The following is a 21,819-nucleotide window of genomic DNA, read 5'->3' as shown; positions in this document are numbered from 1 at the left end:
ACTACACAACCCTCCCTCTCTCTCTTCACTAACTACGCTAATATCGCATATATTATGATATTCTGTAATCATATTAGAGCGAATTTTCTTCGTCTTTATGTTAGCGAGATGTTTTCCTTGTCTTTTCCTCATTGGCATGATGAAATTCTTGCCGAAACATAGATGAACATATGTAACAAAAGCAAGCGAATGTCAGAGGTGAAACTCGAACGTGTAGACTACTTGAAGTCTGTGCTCGCACTGAATCATGGTTCAACTTGATACTCCCCCCTGCGACCCACGGAATCTCTACAGATGCCATTTCTCACAATTTCTTTGACAATAATTATCAAAATTTATGATAACAGAAGAAATATTGCTTTTTCTTGTATGGATGAATGTTTTAGGCTTATTGAGTCATGTTTACTAATTAACCTGTAACTACGAAAGTAAGAGGAATTTTGACGAAATATTTTGTATACATATTCTCATTTGCCATAAGAAGCTCCATGAATTTTTTCATGACTTAGCATTTTTCGCCCTATACCCCCATATATAAGGGTTCCGGCCGGCCCCCTTAAGATGGGTGACAGAACAGGAAGGAGAAGAAATAGGATTCTCTGCTGCTAAAGCCAAAGAAGAAACAGCTACACTAGCTTTACCTTCAGCTCTAAGAGCTGCCTTCCTCTTCCATCTTTAAAAACCTTCTCAGAATGAGATACAAGCACTTTCCATTGTTCTTGTCCCATCCCTGACATTCAGGACATGTAAAATCCCTACTACAGTCTTGCCTCCTACACTTAACACATCTAGATTGAGAGTCATAAATAGAGTTCACTAACCTAGTTCTGCACCCTTCAGCAAAAAATCTCATTCCAGAAGAACTAGAGTCAGACATGACAGCAAGAAACTCAAGTTAAGCTACCCAAGTTAACTGCCAAAAAGTAGGAAAGTGGTACAACCATCCAACAAGATGAAGTAAGGTCTACTCAGAAGCACCGATGTTACTCAGGAGCCAGCAGAAAACAAATTGAAGACTTCTGTGTTGTCATATCTGTTGATCCTGAAAGTGGGAGATCCCTGTCACCTGCACTATACTCTGTTTTTTTCCATCTGTCCACCCACCTGTGGTGTTTGCGTATGGTAACACTGCGTCCCGGACATTAGATAGTTACGCTATGTGTAAGTTTTAGGTAAATAAAAGGATATCTGGGCGTTTACATTTGCAACTGAAAAAGTGTAATAATTAATACTGTATGGCGAATTACACCGTTAATATTCGAAATAGGATATTGTTATTATTGTTGAATGTAAGCTGAATGTAACTATCTAAAGCCCTGGACGCAGTGTTACCATACGCAAACACCACAGGTGGGTGGACAGATGGAAAAAAACAGAGTATAGTTATGGCAGTGCCACTGCGATATGTGAAATTTGGTCTGTGACGGTAAGGAACCTACAGCTATGTAATTTGCTTGGTAAGACACTGAAATAAAAATAATGGTTCCATTAATAATATGATAGTGAACCCAAAACCAGCTTCCTTCTCCTCCTCCTCTCATCTCTGAATAATTAAGAAAGTTATCTATGGTAAAAGATGTATTATAGTACTCTGCAGGGGCATGTCCCTAGGTTATATCCAGATTGAATGCACTATAGATGCTTCCTATATGCATATTGAGTATCAGCTAACAATCCTTTAGATTCCACATATTTATATAGTGACTTACAAATAAGTTTTTGTGCAACTTTGGAAACCACAGGGAGAATAGAAATTGGCCTGTAGTTACTGCAGTCAGCAGATATGCTATCTTTGGAACAGGTACTGTATTACTAAGCTTGAACTCATCCACAAAGATACTACATCAACATAAAAGTGTATAGAATCTTTTAATCTTGGGAGATGATGCACTAGAAACCTTGAAAAAAGAAAGGGAAGAAACCATCGGGATTTTCACCCTAGCTATCAAGATTATCAAGAATTTTCTAAACATCCTTACAGTGAAATGCAAAGTTTGTAGGAATAGGTTCAGGATGACAAGTATCAGAGAAAAGGACATCCTTGGCTAATTGCAAAGCTTCAAAAGCTCGATGAAGCCGTTCAGCCTTTTCTTTATGGCCAGTAACCAATCTACCATCATCTGTTAGTAGTGGAAGACGAGCCTGACCCAATTTGGTCCACCATAGGAGAGGCTGAGTAATTCCTTCAAGTTTCCTCTTTAAGGAATTATTGTAATTTTATCTGCTGTATGGTAAATTCTACTTACAGCACAGTGTGACTAAACAAAAGAGGTGTTATTTGTTTTGTTTCCATGTGTTGAATTTGGTTTGTTTGTCATGTATGTCTAGAAGTATCACCAAATTATGGTTGGTCATTTGTCCTGAATTTGATCATCTTTCTAGGCATACTTTACTCAAATAGCCTTCAGCATTTTATTTAACTTCTTCTTGGGATCTGGATCTGTATAGTCAAGCTTCAATAATTTGACCCCCATCTGGCTCTAGATTTCAGCCTGATCATTTTTCCAGTGGTGGCCAGATATATCAATCTCAAAGGCACAATGATCAGAAATACCTATTTACTTGCAGACCTTCGACTTGACAACAGGTGGAACATTTTTTAATATGAAGTCTAATCTATTACCAGAAATATGCATGGGTTCCTCAATTCGCTGGACAAAATCGGAGGCTACACAGAACTCAAGAACAGACCAGCCATCTTGATCTGTACGATTTTAATTAAGCCACTTGCTGTGCTTTGCATTGTAGTCTCCACAAATAAATACATACAGCTTATAATCCTGTACTGAACTATACCAATCCTCTCCAAGAGACAGTCAAATACAGAAGCAATGATATATGGATTGGGGTAAAAATAAAATGCATAAACATTGTAGAACTTATTGAAAATCTTGAAACATAGAGCTTCACGATAAATAGGTTGTCCAGACTTAGTGTACTCTATACACCTGTACCATGCACATGTGGAATGTTATGACAATCAATAACAGTTGGGGCCATCCAATCATGGGATTAAAAACTCAACATTTAACTTGTTACTACTTATAAGTGTCTCAGATAAAACCATCAAATCATAGTTATGGGCACAACTCTGGAGATCAAGAAAATTTGACCTTGAGCCCCAAATACTAATTGAGTTAAGTACTCTGCAATTGTTCTTGTAACGAGTAGTAGGCCCACAGTTCAGCTCAATATGTATCTCCCGAAAGAAATAAAATGAATAACATGAAATTAGCAGCAAAAACTAAGAAATACACTCATAACACAGCAACAAAGTAAAAATCAATATAACATTAAACAATATGTATTACAATCCACAACAACAGTTTTTATGTTATGTATTTGCAAAAATTTTCCTATGCAAGATACATATATTATATGGGGTCATAGAATTGCTAAGACAATAATAGACTTGAGGAAGCAATCCTGAAGGTCTTTCTACATCAGGAGAGGGGTAAGTAGTAATCATTAAAAGGGAAAACTCAGATCCTGACACTATAATCACTTTCTGGGGTGGGGGCTATCAGTATATAGAATAGTATCCATGCAAACACATGACTGGCCCTGAAAGTCTTTTTAGAGCAAAATATAGGGGGAAACAAGCAATGACCTCTTCACAAAATATGTCAGTAACCAGAAATTGATTGACCAAAGAAAGAGATCCTGCTTGGATATTAGGTCAAAATACAATTCAGCACCCATTCTGGAGCCATACATAGTAGTAATGGGCCACTATAGGAACTACAAATTCAAAAACAAGCAAGTGCCTATTAGTAACCCAGGGCAATCGGCAAACGGGTACTGACCAGGAAAAAGACTCAGTATAATCAAGTACTCCCATAATTGACAAAGAATTAAAGTCAGGCTTGATGTCTGACAGCATTTTCCAATACTCTGGTCCAGTGAAAAACAGAGAGGCACCCTCTTGGGTGACCAGAAGACCATGAAGGAAGGAGAGGGCAGGCATGGTGGAGATAGAACTCAAATGGCTCCTGAGTAGACATTCACACAATTACTTTGCTACTGCAGAAACAGTAGCTTATGAGAATCTTAGAATCAAATGCTTTACTTCTCTAGAAGCAGTACATATATGGATTTTTCAAGAAAAATCCTTATAGGTACGTACTGCATGTAAAATTGTATAATACAGTACAGAAAATGTGAGAGCTTCATTAGGCATAACTTATAGCTAAAGATACAAGTTTAATGGTAACCTTTATCACTGTTCTGGTAACCTCATATAATGAACAGCCACTGACTACAACTTATTCAGGGAATGAAAAAGGAAAATAATACCAATGAAGGCACCTCTGATAACTGAGGAAAAAGTCATTGCTTGCCTAAGTAAGCTCAAAGCTAAAATAGCTGCAGGCCCAGATGGACTTAAACCAGAACTGTACAAAGCATTCATGAAGAGCAAAACCTGTATAAAAGTACTTGTTAGATGCTACAACAAAGAGCTAGAAATCAAAGAAAAGCCCAAATCTTGGAAGAAATCGAGAACGAGAATGATAGAAAAGAAAAGACAACCAAGGGCCAAAGATCTAAGGCCAATAACTATGTTGAAAATGTCATACAAAATATTCATGATGTTGATGAAAGAGGAAATAGAAGCACACCTCAAATTGAATAAAGAGGAACATAAATGCCAAGCTGGATTCATAGGAGGTAGTAGGATCAAAGATAGTAACCTTACATCACAATATTGTGTAGAAGAGCTATAGGAATAGAAAACTTTTCATAGTACGTATTAGCTATTGATTATATTAAGAACTTCGATTCAGTTTAATGGAAGTAATGATCGAAGTAATGAAAAAGTTCAAAATACATTAGAAAATCATAGACACAGTCAATATATATGAACGGGATGGCACATTAATAGACCTAGGGGAGGGATTTGAACAGGAAATAGAAATAACCAGTGGAATTAGGCAAAGGTGCACAAGTTCTACATTACTGTCCAAATTGGTAAAAAAGGTAGTCAATTATGAAAATGGATGATGGGTTAGTATTAGCAGAAAATATAGAAGATGAAAAGAAAAATATAACAATTTTAATAGATATAGGAAATAAATGTGGGCTAGAAATAAAGAGAAAAGCAGTATCATTATTTTCAATATGAGGGAAAAACCTGAAGATACTGAGGACATAAAAGTGCAAGAGAATATAACATATTTAGGAATAAAGATAAATTATACAAGAAATTTATTCAAGCTACATAAAAAGGAAATGATGGACAAAGCACAGAAATTAGCCAACCTAACCTACTCAGTAATAGAGAAAAGCTGTAACAAAGTACTTAAAAGTAAAACATACTGGGAAAATATAGCTCTACCATTAATCTTATATGGGACCAATAAAGTTAATCTAACAGATACAGAAATAGAAAAGTTGCAAAGAATAGAGAATGGGGTTAATAGGAAAATATTAGGAGCATGTAGAAGTACAGTAGCAGCCACATTAAAGGTGGGAGATAGGAGCATCTTCCATGAAAAACAGAATTATAAGTGCGAAAACTAAGTTATATAAATAGTAGTACTATAAATGGACAAAAAGTTATTGAAGAAAATAATTATAGATCTGCAAAGAAAAGGATAGTAAATGGTAGAAAATAGCAGAAAAGTATATGCAGGAAATTAACATCAATTTAAAAAAACTGGAATCAATGTGTAAAACAGAAATTAAGGACAAAACAAGAATCTGGGGCACAGTGAAGTGGAAAGAGGACACGGAAAATAAAGTGACCATAAATATATATAAAAAGTGGAAAAGTGAAATAAAAGAAGAATTTTATGACAACACTGTTGCTTCTTTAATTCTCCTTAGAGCAAGAACTAATTCATTACAACTTAACATTATAAAGAGACGCCAGAATGGGGACACCTACTGTGAAAATATAGAAGAGGGCATATTTTATTTCCTATTGTATTGCTCTGCTTATAGGGAAGAAAGAATTGGAATAATAGACCAACAACCATATGAAGAAAATCAACGTGACATTATTGGAAAATTCCTGTTTCAAGAACACAAATACAAAAATGGGAGACTTTAAATCAGATGTGGAAGAAAAGACAAAACAGAATTAAAGATCTTAATAAATAACAACACCACATACAACTAAGATGCGCCATTGAAAAGACAATGCCTCGACCCATAATCAACCATACAACAAAAATATAAAAGTATTATAATAATATAATTATATAATAAGCTTCACTTCAAGTCGAGATCTGCGACCCATAGACAACACATTTTTTATTCAATAACATCCAATGTTAACATCCAATACTTAAACTATTCTTCTTACCAATAATCAATGACCAAACCTACTGATGCTTATGAGGGTTTGTAGTCCCATACAAAATACCCAGAAATATAGAAAGAAGTAAAAAATGTGCTAAAGAAACGTTCAGCGTAATTGAGTTTTCTGTATGAGCCACAACACATGAGGCTTTCAACCAAGGCCCAGTGGTAGCATGTCCTATGGTAGTGTTGCCAGATGCACGATTATGGCTAAATTTAACAAAATAAAAACTACTCAAACTAGAGGGGTGCAATTTGGTATATTTGCAGCCCTCTAGCCACAGTAGTTTTGAAGATCATAGGGCAGACAGAGACGGTGCAGATGGACAGACAAAGCCATCTCAATCGTCTTCTGTTACAGAAAACTAGGCTAAATGCAAGTCTTAAAGACAAGAGAGGTCTTTTGTTGCTGAGCAGTGATAGCTAAGCCTATACTAAAATCGAAAACTGCCACTGCAAAGTGGAGTAGCCTAACCAGGCGAGTGTTATGACTCGGGTAGCTAGGTACCTACTAGCCTAGGTATAGCCTAGTAGTAGCTACCTAGCCTAGCTCCACATTCCAAGGCCCAAACACACTTAAGGTAGTAGTACATTTCTTGGCAATAAATATTGCTAAGGTACTGGCCTAAGTACGGGCATAACCTCCAAAAGGACTGCCAAACAGGAAAGGCCTAGGTGCACATTAGCCTACCTAGTCTCGCTGCAAAGGCTTAGGCCCAAGTCCCGCTTTGAATACCTACTACTTTCGGTAAGCTTCCAGTTAGCTAGAGATGGTGCCTTAACCTGTCACCGATTAAAACTAATTTTTATTTGCTTGTACATAAAGACTGCCTAGTCATTGACTAGCCATGTCACCTAAGGTGATTCTGAACACTAAGAGACAATATTAAACTGTAGTACGGAATACAGCCTGGTCTTTTCCCTTAGTAGCCGACAGTTGACTTGCCTCGTCACCTAAAACGACTTTCTCGGATCTAAAGGTTTCTCCTAATTATTTAACATGATTTAGGGTTTTCATTACCTTTAATCTCCCAACTGTTTTGAAAAATTCTAAACAATTTTTCGGACTTCCAGACGCCATAACTTTCCCGTAGCTTTTATCACATAAGTTTCGCTAAGCTGCGACGTTTACACCACAACTTCACTCTGTCTGACGCAGTTCGCTCCCAAATGTCAATTGGCACAAATGTCACTGGAGGTAAGGTCACGTACTCAAGACAAAGACGACCTCAGCATATTTTTAAATGCGCTCTTGTTGGATCTGTAAATGAATTCGTCAATATTGTTTAATAAGTTAAAATTTTAAATATTTCTAGCATGATTTCTCATCAAAGAACCCGTGCATTATCATTCATGATTATACAACTTACTGTGATTGCCCAAGCATATTTTCCATGAATGGGCATAACTGACGGTTTTAATTTAATTATTTTACCTCATTCGTCGTGGAATCCCGACTTTCATGCGTGATAGTTTTTGGTGATGATAGAGCTAATTAACTTTCCCTTTTCATCATGACGGCCAAACTCTGGAGATTTGGAGATTAGGTTGAATTATATCGAAGATTACACCCCCAGTAAAAGTGAAGAACGTTAAAAGGAAATTAGTGATGCGTTCACACTGCGGTAAAACATGTTACAAACACACATCGAAAATTTCTCGCACAGACGTCATTGCAGGTAATGTACAAATTAATGAGTTACTGGTGCTCTTAACCAATGCTTCACAGAAAATCCGTTTATGGACAAAGTTTCGTTCTCTACTTCCGGTCGATGACTTATTTTCACCCTGTTTGTGAATGTGTGCGATACGTTGCCGACGTTTTACCAGTGTGGACACACCCCAAAGAGTACAAGAAAATCTTTCACTTGAATCCCACATATTAGCATTCATATTATTTCCTATGGGAGGCTTAGTTCTTTATAACACATTGATAAATGTTTCCCGAACATGCACAAGAAATTCTTCTAGTACTGCAGTAGGAAATAAGGAATTTTGTTTTAATAATCAGAGACACGACAGAATACAAATTTACAATATACAGAAAACCAACGTTCTCACTTTCATACATTCACTACTTCAGCTATCACGACATTCCTATCAAGATATGCGTAGCTAGCAACCTATTCTTAAGAGCCTATTTACGAATTTGTTCCCCAGATTTCCTGTAAAAAGAATTTGAACTAATTCGTGAGCAACTTTCGCCTTTAAGGTATCCTGACCATATAATTGAGAAAGCAATTCACAAAGCAAACGTAATTTGCTATCGACCCCCTCAAGACAAGGCCAGAGACACACCCAGCAATAAAATAAAAATTCCACACCTGGACAGGAATAAGACTGTGACCCAGACCAAGACCACCGCGATAGAAGGCCTGTTCGATGTGACGTCATGACGTGATGACGTCGACCCTGGTGGTCCGACTCTCCGACGCGAGTGACTGCCTGGCGACTCACTCACTTCCGAGTTACGACTCTCAATCTTCTATCCTTCCCGTACGTCACTTGGACACGAGGTATTTTCGTGGTTCCATTATTTTATTTATGAACTGGAACATAAAACTTATATGGCATTATGAGGTAGGAGCCATGGATACATCTAGTGCCCTTTTTTGGACGAACTTACTGGGTAAGCAGATAAACTCGGCAATAAGTTCACTGCAACGGGTACTACCTACCTATTTGACTTTTCTCTCTGGATGACTTTCGACTGCAATATAAATACAGCCTGCATTCTAGGTAGGAGTTGTGAGCAACAAAGTCAGGTACAATATAAAGAAAGACTGGTTTAGCCTGCATTGAATTTTAGTAGGAATTCATATCAACCAATGCTTAGCAGAGTCGAATAGGTATAGGCTAGCCTAAGTTAAAGAACTCCCAGTGTAGCCAAGCTAGTGGTTGGGAAATAGGCAAGTTTCCATTGATAATAGTCAAAGGCATGGGACAAACCTTTTGGGCCTAGATGGGTTAGGGTGAAAAAAAAAGTAGACTGGTTACAGGTTTAAAACAGGAGCCTACATTAGAAATTTCACTAACCTATCCTCATTGCATTACTAGGTTTCAGTGCTCATATATACATGTAAAAGTATTAAAAGACCATCTTTCTTCTTCCACAGGTAAAACTTCAGTACAGATTAATGAAATGCCATACTTATGCCACAATGCCCTACCTGTAGTTAAGCTTAACTGTACAGTACATGTATTTTTCATGTCATTGAAGTACGTCACTTAGGAGATCTCAAGATTCCTACAGAGGTTCATGATACAAATATCATTAAGCAGATATTCAATAACTCCAGAGAGCTGATACTGCTGAATGTATTTCTAACACTGCAATGTATATTGCATTGCTGTTATAAAACTAGTTATTTCATTTTTGGCAATAATTTTAGCTCTAGTTAATGACTGAATAAATTTGATTATTCATCAGAGCTGGTAATATTGTGTTTCTGTTATACCTATAGTTGTTCCCCACAAAGTTACTGTACCATCAGGAGAGTGTTTTTTCAAACAGGTCTGCCCAGCATCATAGCAAAAGGACTCAAATTTTCTTATGTACATTAACAGTAAATGTAAATCATTACTACCCAATGACAAAATAGTGATGCTGATGGTGGATGAAACTCACGTACTTAATACCACATTTTCATTATAAAGGCAAAAATATTGTTGGTTCAGCCTTTGGCTATAGTGAAGCTGCAACAGGTGCATTTTACTTTATGTTGAACCGGTAAAGTTAAGTTGCACAAATTCCCAATTAAGGATTAAAGCTGACGTTCTGCACTGCACACTGAAAAAGGTAATTATAGGCTTAGAAAAAATTATTTTTTCAGTGTTTTGCATTGTAACATCATAGTGCTATAATTGGGAAAGCAATGCCCCATTTTCCCAGCATTCCACAGCTGTCTAAAGTGTATCCTCACCCATCTCAGAGTAACAATGCCCTTTTTCGTGTGTTTCAGTAAAATTGTTAAAATATATCGGGAATAATTAGCTTGGCCAGAAAGTTATAAATAAGACAATGAAGTTACCTCAGTTTGGTGTCAATAATTTGGAAAACGAAATTCATTATGCACCATTCAGCCCTTTGAAAAACTTCATGATATAGATGTTTACTCAATGAACATTCATATAAACTATCATTAAAAGCATTATCTCCCTACACCTTTGAGAAACAAAATGTTCATTTAGTTTTGCAAATATCCAATGAATATATCGTTCAAGCTTTACTAACTATTGGAAAAAATCGCCCCCTTTTTATTCAGGATGCAAATGTCAAAATTTTACATTTGGTCGACAATCATGAATTTAAACGTTTAAATATCAAAAGATAAGCTGCCCAATAAGTAATGAAGGTTATAGTACAGAAAAACAGAGAAATTAACAATAACTATTGTATCCAAAGAGAAAGTTAGAAAATTTAAATACCATATAATTACTGTATGTAAGAGAGAATTATTTCATTCACATATATATATTAGAAAGAACTGTGTTATTTTGTGACGTAAACCTATGCACTGCTGTTTATTCTTTGGTAGACTGTATTGTAACTAAACAAATTGTTTTGGTTCAGCATTTTATATTAATCTTATAACTTGTGATTCGAGTAAGTATTATTTGGTGTACACTAATTAGTGTAGACGAGAAAATAAGTAAATTAATAACTGGCAGACCAAAAATGATAGATTTTGGCGAGGTTTTGTTTACATTCCTTTCGTCTGGCAGCATAGTCCGTGCTAGCAGCTCGGACCACCCTTGCTTACGTCACAAAACATAGAACAGGCCTTCTATCTCTGTGGTCTTGCCCAGACCCTCGGGAAATCTAACCCTTTTGCATTTACTTACCCAAACGCCTTAGCCAAATCCCTGATTAACGTCCAACAAAAGACATCCCCCAGGGACACAGGCGTTTACAAAATCCCATGCCTGGACTGGACCAATCTTACATCGGATTTACAGGAAAATCACTTCCGCAGAGATTTATACAACATAAACAGTCAGTCAGGTATGGACAACAGAACTCTGCTATTTTCAACCATATAAATGAACATAATCATAGAATAAACTGGAACTTTGTCACATATAACTTATAGCAGCTACTGCCGGTACAAGAAAGTCCTAAATGATGAATTGGCCTTGATTAAACAGAGGCAGGTAATGAACATCTCAAAAGGAGCATGGGATTCAGATATCATCGACAAGGTTTTCATTCAACCAACGGTTAAGAAGATTAAAAGAAGATTATCAGCAAGAGTGACCTAAATTGGCTTACCTGTGGATGGACCTCTTGGTATAAATACAACCTTTTCTGTAAATTTTCTCATTCATCTACCTGAAGAGGGGGACAGCAGTCTCTGAAATATAGTATTTTTCTCTCTATATTTTGGTGTTTTTATGGGCTGCTTTTATTAGATGGAATTCTGTTATAACCGAACATTTTTGCAGTCACATATATGGGTGTGTGTGTGTATGTGTGTACATATATGTTTGCTTTTAATTCACGAAAAATGTAAAAATGTAATGATTATACAAAGTTACCGCCTGAAGGAAAATGGAAGGAATTGAGATGCTAAGTATTTTCGTCTTATTATTTTACTCACTTTGCTTCTATGTATTTATTTGCCTTGGTCAGATCTTGTAACTCAATTTTCGACCAGTTCCGATGGATTTGAAATTTTGCAAGGTTACTTAATCCCGGTGACAACATGATCAGTAGGTCAGCATGACATCTAGTGACCCTCCTGGAACTCAGGATTTGTATGAAACTTCGGATTTTTAACATCTTTGACTCAGTGAATAACTCTATGGAGTTTCCAAACCTTCTTTGCCTGAAACAGGATATCAACTTCGTCAGATGTAATCATAAATCGGTTGCAATTTCTGTCAAAACTAAAGGTATAAAATAAAAAATATAAAAAAGTATTTCTAAAACAGGCTTATATTAAAATGCACTAAAAAATTAAAAATATTTTGAGCTATACAACAGGATTTACTTACAAGCAATCATGTCTACAAAAATAAAGGCTTAGGCGCCAAACATGGAAATGCTAAAAGATATATATATATATATATATATATTATATATATATATATATATATATATATATATTTCTTTTCTTGTAGCATTTCCTTTCATTTTTTGGAGCCCGCGCTTTTTATTTTTGTAGACAATTGTAAGAAAAGTCCTGGTCTCAAAAAATTTATTTTCCACTATAAGTGCATTTTCATAATAGTGTTTTAAAAAAATAAATTTTAATTTTTTCTTTATTTTTACCAAGACATTGTCACAGTAAGTAAATCTATACAGAGACAAGGGAATTTGCGTATGGTGGATATAAATCCTGTGGAAATACAAAAAATGTTGGGAGGTCACAGAACAGGCAATAGAATAAAGTCGAAATTTAGCTATTGGTAAGCCTCTTTATTCAGTTTTTCAAATCCCCCTGGAACATATGTTTTATTACAGGGTCAACGAAAATAATCCTTTGGTTATATTTAGATTCTTATCCCAGGTCAACCGAATCATAACGGATTCTAACAAGTTCCTGGAGCTAGTTTAATTACTTCGTAATATTACATAGCTTTGTGCCCAAAATATTAATAACATTGCTTTGCGTCCAATTTATTCTGTGGGACTTTTCAATTAGATGCAAATATAGAGCATTATTAGTCTGGCTTGTTCTTACTGAATATATGTGTTGTTTTAATCTGGTATTTAATTCTTTACCGGTGTGACCTAAGTAAAATCAATTACAAACCATATAAGGAACTTTGAATGTATCTTTTCGGGGGTAGTTTTTTTCTTAAGCCAAACAAAGGGTGTTTCAAGACACTTCTTTTCTTCTTTCCGATTTTCATAGAAGGTCTTTGTAGCTTATCGCTTTCTATTTTTCTGTTTTTGAATTCCTGGTCTAAAAACCTGGAACTAACTATTCGCAAGGTTCGAAGAAACATTGATGAAGAAGAAGAAAAAAAAAGAAATTTTTATATTTATATGATGCCCTGTTATTCAGGGCATGATATAAATATCAAACTTTCAGTTTGTTTTCATCAATGTTTTTTCGAGCCTTGCGAACAGTCAACCCTGAGTTTTTAGATCAAGAATTCCAAAACATCAGAAAATTAGGAAGAGATCTTATCCGTGCAAGATATCATCATATAAAGTCTCTGGTAGGTATAATCCTTCCCTTTATTGTTACATATATAAAGGTGAAGCAGAATACATTTCAAGTCATGCACAGTCATGAACTGGCAGATCGTTTATCAGTTGAAAATATTATAGTGCCAGCTTCTTTCTCTAAAGTCCGCAATTTGCTCCGTATAGAAAACGACGTAAAAACGATGGAGATGGTTTGGACATGTCCTTCAAACTTCCCGGGGAGATTATGGCGATGTCATGGATCCTGTCGTTGGAGGGGAATTTATTTTATGGAAGTTAAGGCACATGGAAAATGTTGTTATGGTAGAAACTGAGCAAGTTCAACCCAAAGAATTAGCCGACTGTCCTTCTGAAATATTGGAGGTCAACAGGAGAGGAAGTCACTGAAATTGGCCAGGCTACCCTAATTGGCTGCTGACGTTGACCGACAGTGTGAAATGAGGGCAGAAAAAGTTTTCTTTGCAGATGGTTTTATTATTTATTATCATAAATTATCGTCAAGACGTTTTGTTTGGTTTTTCAATTAGAGAGCATGTGTTATGACATTTTTGTTGGTCGAATGCAAAGTTTCAGTTACCTACTCCAGTAGGTGTTTTGCTTTCATTGGCTAAAACAGAATGAACTATAATATGCATGTAAATTTTTCTCGAAAAAATTATATTCTTGGTAGGTAGAAAAAAGAAAAGAAAAAAGCAATTATCCGAAACGATAGAAGATACTCACAAGAGTTCCTAAACTTTGTATCTAGAAGGAAGATATGCTCTTGAATTAAAAGCATTTAGTTTTTCTTCTATCGTATATTAACCCCTCTTTATTAAATATTCAATTATGAGTGCTCAGAGAAATACGTTTATTTTCTCTCTCTCTCTTTTGACTTCAGTGCCTATATAGAAAGAAGTCTTCGTTTAATAATAATTCTATACTTTACTCTACCGCTGAAGGCTGCATAATGAGCGAAAATTCCGTATTATCGGCAAAATTTATGTGATTATTGTATCAGCATTGGTATTTTGGGTGTTTATGGTGAAAGCTATGGTTTATGAGAGAGAGAGCGAGAGCTATCTCGGTGGTCTTGGCTATACCCTGGATGAGAACCCATGTTACGGTTGTCTTTGTGTACATGAACAGAAAGGCAATTATATAATGAATGAAGTAGATAGGGTAGCATCATTATTTTTCACACTATACATAATAAATGAGCCGCTCAAACGAGTTTTAATGGCATGTGCACAAGTGCATGTGTAAACCTGATATCCAATCTAAGTTTTGTATGTCAGTAGAATTATACGCAATCCATATTGTCGACTACAATCTAACTACGATTTTAGAAATGCTCATTAATAAGAAAATAGTTAATAAATATGGTAATTTTAGTTAGATATTAAAATCATTATGCTTTTGCAGAACCATCAGTTAAAATTTTACGACTATAATGAAAATAAGTTCTTATGAAGTCGAAGGTTGATACACATGTCGCTGACTTTGTTTACATTTATCGGCGAACTGCTGTTGTCATCTCGCATTCGTTCTAGTGGTTTGAGTCGATTCATATCAAAATAAGGTACGTTATTTTCTTCTAAATCATTGGAGAAATCTTTTGAAAAATCTTAATCATTGGTGATTATGATTTAAGACTTACATGGCTACTAGTAGCCTAAACCAGTTTCCTATGAAAGGTTAAAAACCTTGCCGTTGTTTAGGCTAGGCCGGTCACGAGCTAAAGTGTAGGTCGTAGTAGCTCCTAAATACCTAGGCTAGTGTAATGATAATTAGTCAATTAAAAGGTCATTATTTCCTTAGTATAGTGTATTCTATAGCCTAAGATGGTATTTCTACAGAAGCAGTCCGCACGGACTGCAAGGAACGTAACCTCGGATACGAAATCCATTAGGGATTGGGGCGTCCAGTGTATTTCGCCGTGTTTAGTACTGGCCCCTGGGGGTTAATTACAGTCGTCCGAGTAAATATTACTTAAAATTCTTGTTCAGTAGGTAAATATGCATAGAAAAACCATAACTGCCGTAGTCTAGGCTGTCACGGATAAGTACCCTAGGTCTACCCCTAAAGTATCTCTGATCAGCCTACAGGCCAGTAGTCCGCAGATTCGTCGCACAGGCCTTGTAACTCCTGCCCGGGCCACCAATCCCTCCGCCAATGTAAGTACTAGGGTTAAACACCAGCGACTACCAACCCTTATCACGGTGGACAGGTCTTATTCACTTGATATTTAAATGGTGAAACGAGAATACAATTACAACTCCAAACATACCATTCAAAAGATTGAAGTTTCGTCAACATAATGTGATATATGAAAGCCCCATACGAACTATAATAAGCATGTGACGCTCTTTGTAAAATATGTTTTCAAGGCAGTTTTGAAATCCAACATGGCAGCTACCGTGTGGATGCGCAGGTTCTGATCAGTGACAACCACCATCTTCCCAGCCTTCCAGCACTCATTTGAACTAGGGTAGAATATCACGACAGGCCAACCCTCATCACGGTGGATGGGTTTTATTCACTCGATATTTAATTGGTGAAACATGAATACAATTGCAACTCTAAGCATACCATTTAAAAGACTGAAGTTTTCGTCAACTATTGTGATATATGAAAGCCCCATACGAACTAAAATAAGCATGTGAGCTCTTCGTAAAATATGTTTTCAAGGCAGTTTTGAAATCCAATATGGCGGCTACGTTTTGCATGGACGGTTCTCATCAGTGACGGCCACCATCTTTCCCCAGCCTTCCCAGCACTCATTTGAACAATGTTAGCGTATGTATGTAACGTTTATTGATCTTACTCAAGATTGCAGTTGTAATCAGCACAATAAAACAACATTTTGTTGCCTATGATTAGTTGAAAGTATGAAGACTTGTTATTCCCGGGGTTATGGTTTGAACTTGAATTCATTCTTACTTGGTTTTTAATCGGCCGGTTTTTATAATTACTGCCATCACAACTGAAACTCCACAGTGCTTATTTGATTGTTATTAGGGTAAAATATCACAGCAGGCCAAGCAGGCCACCTACAATCAACGCTAGCCACCCTCCGAAAAAGTACATTATAACGCGTCCTGACACCCGAGATGGGCATCAGTCGCGACTTGTTGTTGGTGAGAAATGTAGCTAAAGACCTCTACTCTCCTTTCGAAGTAAGTATTTTCTTTTCTCCAAAGTTAGAAATTAAGGCCAAATTTTAAGATTTAAACAGAGGGGTACTGAAATGGCGCCACGGCAGTGGGAAATTTCACCAAACGCTTTAGAAATTTTTACTTACAACTAAAAATGTTTCGAAGATTGACGCCATCTCGATGTTTACGGAGTCGCTTGTGTCAACAAACTTTCCATTTCCTGTGATAAATCCGCACACCACTTGTACCCACAGACGCTAGAGCACTTTTATCACAACAATCGAAACACGATTTCTCACCCAACAAACAAGCCAGGAGTAAACAGCTGTTTTGGTAGAAGATGACGAGAAAGCGTGCTCCTAGCTATTTTTAAATAAGTAGTAAAACATCAATATTTTACATATTTATGATGATTAATTTGAAAATATTCGTTATTGAAAAAGTAACTCGACTCTGAACATCAAATTTAAGTAATTATTTTTCTGAATTAGAACGTTCTTTTAAGTTCTGTATTATGAACGTCACGACATCTTGACTTTCGTACCTATTGTAAATAATTGCTATACTCAACTGTCATTGCAGAACAGTTTACCAGTTATTCATGCAGATTGTTATCAGCTATACATGTAATTGTTATAATCGTAATGTGCATATATATCTTTATTATTTACTTTTGGATATATGAAGATGTTTTTTAAAAAATTTTTACTGCTGGATTATCGCCGTAGTGTGACGCAATCGTTTTCGGTCCATGGGCCTCTGTCTGTTTTCGCACCATAAGAAATTATGGGGCCGAATTTGCAATGACCAGAAAGTCGTTAAAAGAGGAAAGTTAGCATTGAGGGGCATATGTTTTGACTGAGAAAAATACAAATTTATTCAATAGCTAGCTTGTAAAAAATACTTGGAATATAAAAACTTGATTGACAACTAAGCAGCATGTCTACTACTATGGGTTTTCAGAGACAGTGCAAGCACGTTTTTTGGGCAATACCTATTTCTGTAACGAACACTCTTAACAGAACGAGATTTTGCTTATAGTGCATTACACCCCCTCCATGCCGTAATTTATAAGGGTATCGTGAATCACTAATCGTAAAGAACAACGACACTTGTCCTTGTACCAAGAGACAAAAACCTCCATTATGCAGAAATGGATACGAACACGCGTATAAAGCTCCACCTACCCTCTCCCCACCCCCTCCACCGCCATCCCTTTTCTTCTTCGTTCCTCCACCTTCCTTTCTCTCTCTTTCTCTCCCTTTCTCTCCCTTTTCACTACCCTCTGTTTAAATCGTAAAATTTGGCCTAATTTCTTAATAACTTTGGAGAAAATACTTACTTCGAAAGGAGAGTGAGGTCTTTAGCTACATTTCTCACCAACAACAAGTCGCGACTGATGCCCATCTCCGGTGTCAGGACGCGTTATAATGTACTTTTTCGGAGGGTGGCTAGCGTTGATTGTAGGTGGCCTGCTTGGCCTGCTGTGATATTCTACCCTATGTTAGCATATATAGGGTAAAACATCACAGCAGCCAAACAGGCCACCTACATTCAACGCTTGCCACCCTCCGAAAAAGTACATTATAACACGTCCTGAACACCGGAGATGGGCATCAGTCGCGACTTGTTGTTGGTAAGAAATGTAGCTAAAGACCTCTACTTTCCTTTCGAAGTAAGTATTTTCTCCAAAGTTAGAAATTAAGGCCAAATTTTACGATTTAAACAGAGGGTAGTGAAAAGGGTGGCTACGGCAGTGGAAATCTCGCCAAAACGCTTTAGAAATTTTTACTTACAACTAAAAATGTTTCGAAGATTGACGCCATCTTGATGTTTACGGAGTCGCTTGTGTCAACAAACTTCCCATTTCCTGTGCTAAAAGGCTAAAACACACCACTTGTACCCATAGACGCTGGGGCACTTTCATCACAACAATTGTAAACCACCTCTTACCAGCACTTATTCAAGGGGACTACGGCATTCTTTGCGGCGTTTTGCGCTCTTCAATTGTTTATCAGTGTTGTCAATTGGTATGTGTTTACCCTCCAAACTAGGTATAAGACTTACACAAAACCGGGGAAATAAGTGAAATTAGCGTATCTATTTGTATTATATATACGTACATATTACAGCAATTTTATGGCATGACACTTACCTGGCAGGTATATATATAGCTTATCCTCTTGACGCACTGGCAGAATTTCAAAACTCGCGGCAACCGCTAGTACACTGGTAGTTCAGGTGATGGCCACCCCGCTCCCGTGGCGCTGGTACTTGGAACTATTCCCGTTTTTCCTCAGATTTTCTCTGCCAGCCGAACCGCAACATCGTTGTTGGTTCTCTGTTGGAATTTCCTGCTCGTTATCTGACTTTTGGATATTGGTATCGTATTCAGGAAGTTAGAGTGGCAATCGCAATTGTTTGAATTTGTCTAGTATGTCTGATTTCAGGAAGTATGTTTAGAGTTTGTGTGAAAGAAGGGTGTAAGGTGAGACTGCCGAAATCATCGGTAGATCCACATACTATTTGTAAGAAGTGTCGTGAGTTTTTTGTATGTACGTGGGACAATAGGTGTAATGAATGTCAGGGTCTGAATGAGAAAGAGTGGAAGGCTCTTATGAAGTAGTGGAGAGATTGGAAAAGATCGGGTTAGAAGATCTGTATCTAGGAGTGAAAGATCGGGATCTTCGAGTAAACCTTTGGATGATTCCTTGCATGTGTCTTCTCCAGCTCATTCACATGTAGATGTAGCACCTTTTCCCCAGGTTTCTCCTGCTCCAGTTGCTGTATCTGAGGATACTACGGATCCACAATAGTGAAAGTGTTCGCTGCCCTTGCGTCCATGGGAGACCAAATTAAACGGTTAACGGACAAAGTGGAAGTGTTTGGTGACAGTGTTGTGGAGGGGGCGTCTGATCGTCTCTCTCGTGCTCCTAGACCTAGACCTCTGTCAAGCTCCCAGACCAAGGGAGAAGGGCATGTCGACAGTCGAAGGGAGGCGAGAGGGTGACATGCGATCAGGCGTCCCTTCAGGCAGTCCTGTTGAGACGTCCCAGGCTGCTGCAGTACGCCATAGAAAAGGCGATACTGGGAAGTGCCGTTACTCTTCGGATAGTTCGGCCTCGGAAGGAGCAGACGATTCGCGGAGGTATCGCGTCCTCTCAAGAGGTCATCCTGTCCGTCCTCTTCACGGAGGAAAGGGCTTTCGACCAGGAAGGGTGGAGTAGCCTGAGATTTTTTCATCGGAGGATGAAGAGATGTCCATCCCTATCAAAAGGAAGAGGATTTCACGTCGGCTGGAAGTTCGCTGGCCGCCTCGTGTGAGCCCGGTGCGTCCTCGATCTCCTCATCATCAGGAGTCTCGTAAGGAGGCGGGGACGAAGGAGGTGCTGCGGGATATGCAGCAGAGATTGGCAGTAATTGTGCAATCATGGGAGAAGAACCCGAACAACCTTCGGTTAGACGTAAGGACTCGTCTCTCCCGGTTTAAGTCCTCCTCCGAGGACGCAGGACGTACAACGCGATCCAGGACGCAGTGCGTCCTGTAAGAAGGACGAAGTTCAGGACGCAGGACGCAAGAGGAGAAGTGATGGACGCAGCGTGGACGCATACGTTCAGGAGGACGCAGGACGCAGGCGGCAGCAAGTCAAAACATTGTCTCGACAAGGAAGAGAGGAGTTTTGTAGGGAGTCAGTGCCACATTCACTTTCTAAACAGCAGCTGCATGAGGATCTTGGTTTTCAAGATATTTCTTCGCAGGAGGAAGAATTTGCGGAGAGTACGGAAGAGGACAAGACGGAAGCGCCTTCTTCGGATTACAAGAGGCTAACAGAGTGCCTTCTTTCTCTGTTTGAAGAGATTTTCAACCTTCAGGCCCGCCATCGCCTTTGTCGCAATTTTCAAAGACGAAGAAAGCCAAGAAATCGTCGTTTTTGAAAATGACTTTGTCCATTTCGGCCAAGAAAGCCCTTCAACGAGTAAATGAGTGGTTGAAGGAGAAGAAAGAGTCGGGCAAGACTTCTTTTGTTTTTCCTCCGGCCAAGTTGGCTTCGAAGTCTGGTGTTTGGTATGCTACGGGGGAAAGTCTTGGCCTGGGAGTACCTGCCTCCTCCCACCCAGACTTTTCCAACATAGTGGATAGCTCCCGTAGACATGCTTTGCATTCAGCCAAAGTGTGGTGGACTTCTTCGGAGTTCGACCATTTACTCAAAGGTATCTTTAGGACTTTTGAGGTATTTAATTTTCTTGACTGGTCGTTGGGGGCCCTGGCTCGGACTTCGGAGATGGAAGAGTCGTCAGTATCCGAGTTGTCGAGAAGCATCATGTCCTGTATAGATAAAGCCTTGAGAGATGGAGCTAATGAATTGGCTTCAATATTCACAGCAGGCGTCTTGAAGAAAAGACATCTCTTATGCTCGTTCGCTTGCTAAAGGAGTGTCGAACGCACAAAAAGTCGGAGTTGATGTTCTCTCCCCTGTCAGACAGCTCTTCCCTCAAGAGATCATTAAGGACATATCTCTCTCCCTCACTCAGAAGGCTACCCAAGATCTTCTTACGTCATCTGTGAGGAAGTATTTACCTTCTAAGGTCATGAAGAAGACTACGAAAGATACGAAGACAGCACAGCAGCCCTTTCGGGGTAGGACTTTCTCCCGACCCCAGCATTTAGAGGGAAAAAGAGTTCCAGCCAAAAGATGGTACTAAAACTTCAACGAAACAATGAGTCAAAAGTCCTCCAGACTTGTGTAGGGGCCAGACTTTTGGACTTCTGGGAAGTCTGGCAAAACAAAGGAGCGGATCCTTGGTCCGTAAAGGTAGCGAAGGAAGGGTACAAGATCCCCTTTCTCAAGAAACCACCTCTCGCTACAGCTCCGAGAGCCCTAGGGGCTCACTACATCGATTTAGAGAAGAGAGAGGCTCTTTGGGCATCAGGTCGTCACCATGATGGAAAAAGGGGCAATAGAACCGGTTCTGGATTGCGAATCCCCAGGTTTTTACAACCGTCTGTTTTCTAGTACCGAAATCATCAGGAGGTTGGAGGCCGGTACTGGACGTAAGCCAGCTAAACTTGTTCGTAGAAAAGACCAAGTTTACGATGGAGACGAACGATTCAGTACTGGCAGCGGTACGACCAGGCGACTGGATGGTAAACATGGACCTTCAGGATGCGTACTTCCATATTCCAATTCATCCAAGGTCCAGGAAATATCTGAGATTCGT

The 21,819-nt window shown here is 38.3% G+C and overlaps 1 protein-coding gene across 1 annotated transcript in view; it reads left to right on the top strand.

Moving 5' to 3' along the window:
* Positions 1–14,871: 14,871 nt before the first annotated feature.
* Positions 14,872–21,819, top strand: part of LOC135217703 (26S proteasome non-ATPase regulatory subunit 12-like) — a 431,722-nt gene continuing 424,774 nt past the window's right edge. Inside the window, exon 1 of the mRNA XM_064253692.1 lies at positions 14,872–15,023. The gene's annotated coding sequence lies outside the window, so the exon portion shown is untranslated. The remainder of the gene's footprint in view (positions 15,024–21,819) is intronic.

The sequence above is a fragment of the Macrobrachium nipponense genome, chromosome 19 (genome assembly GCF_015104395.2).
Source record: "Macrobrachium nipponense isolate FS-2020 chromosome 19, ASM1510439v2, whole genome shotgun sequence".
NCBI classification, from domain to species: Eukaryota; Metazoa; Arthropoda; class Malacostraca; order Decapoda; family Palaemonidae; genus Macrobrachium; species Macrobrachium nipponense.
Note: the sequence above shows the minus strand (reverse complement) of the source record. Positions and strands in the feature narration are given on the sequence as shown.